Raw genomic sequence first — 1470 nt, 5'->3', positions numbered from 1 at the left:
GATTGAATTCACCAATCAAAAGGCACAGAGTGGCTAAATGAATTAAAGACACAATACCCAATGATATGTTGTTTACAAGAACTCATTTTAGGTTGAAGGATACACATAGTGCCAAAGTGAAGAAATACAAAAAGATATTCCATGCAAATGGAAAGCAAAAGAAAGTAAGGGTAGGTATATTTATATCAAACAAAATAGCCTTTAAGCCAAAAACAGGAATTAGAGATGAAGTAGGTTATTATGTAATTATAAAGGTGTCAATTCATCAAGAAGATATAAAGAACATAAATATATGCACTCCCAATATTGGAGCTCCTAAATATATCAAGCAAACACCAACAGATCTGAAGGGAGAAATAGATACCAATACAATAATAGTAGGGGACTTCACTACCCCTTTCAGCAATGGGTAGATCATCTAGAGTGAAAATCTGGACTTGGGGAGCCTGGGTGGCTCAGTTGGTTAAGTATCTGACTTTGGCTCAGGTCATGATATTGCAGTTTGTGGCTTCAACACTTACATCAGGCACTGTGCTGACAGCTCAGAGCCTGGAGCTTGCTTTGGATTCTGTCTCCCTCTCTATCTGCCTCTTCCCTGCTTGCATTCTTTCTCTCTCTCAAAAATAAATAGACATAATTTTTTTTAAAAACTGCATTTGAAACATACATTATACCAAAGAAGCCTAACAGATATTTATGAACATTTTATTTAACAGCAGAAGAATACACATTCTTCTCAAGTGCACACAAAACATTCTCTATGATATGCCCTAGAATAATCTTAGCAAATCTGAAAAGACTGAAATAATGCCAAGTATCTTCTTGAAACATATAAAACTCAAAACACAATACACAAAATGTATGGGATGCTGCAAAAACAATTCTGAGAGGAAAATTTATAGCAATAAATGTATATATTAAAAAATAGAATGATATCAAATAAACAACTTTACACCTTAAGAAACTAGACAGTTAACCAAAATATGAAATAATAAAGATCAGAATGAAAATAAATGAAAAATAAAGACTGCAGAAACACAATAGAAATGACTGATTAAAAAAAGATGTGTTTTTGAAATGGTAAACATAATTGAGGAAGTCTTAATGTTATAATTAATAATAAATTAAAATTAATTAACTAGTTAAAAGTGTTTACCTAGACTAATCAAAAAAGAGAGAAAAGACTCAAACAAAATCAGAAAAAAGAAAGGACATTACAATGATGATACTAGAGAAATATATAGCTTCAAAAGAAAGTACTATGAACAATTATATATCAAGAAATTGTACAACCTAAAGAAATGAATACAGTCCTAGAAACATAAAATCTACCAGATGAATAATGAAGAACTGGGAAATCTGGACAGACTGATAATGACGAAGGAGATTGAAGCAGTCATCAAAACCTCCCGACACAGAAAAGTCCAGAACCAGATGGCTTTTCTGGTAAATTCTACCAAACATTTAAAG

The sequence above is a fragment of the Suricata suricatta genome, chromosome 5, assembly GCF_006229205.1.
Source record: "Suricata suricatta isolate VVHF042 chromosome 5, meerkat_22Aug2017_6uvM2_HiC, whole genome shotgun sequence".
Classification (NCBI taxonomy): domain Eukaryota; kingdom Metazoa; phylum Chordata; class Mammalia; order Carnivora; family Herpestidae; genus Suricata; species Suricata suricatta.
The sequence above is the reverse complement of the archived record's forward strand: the minus strand, read 5'-3'. Positions refer to the sequence as shown.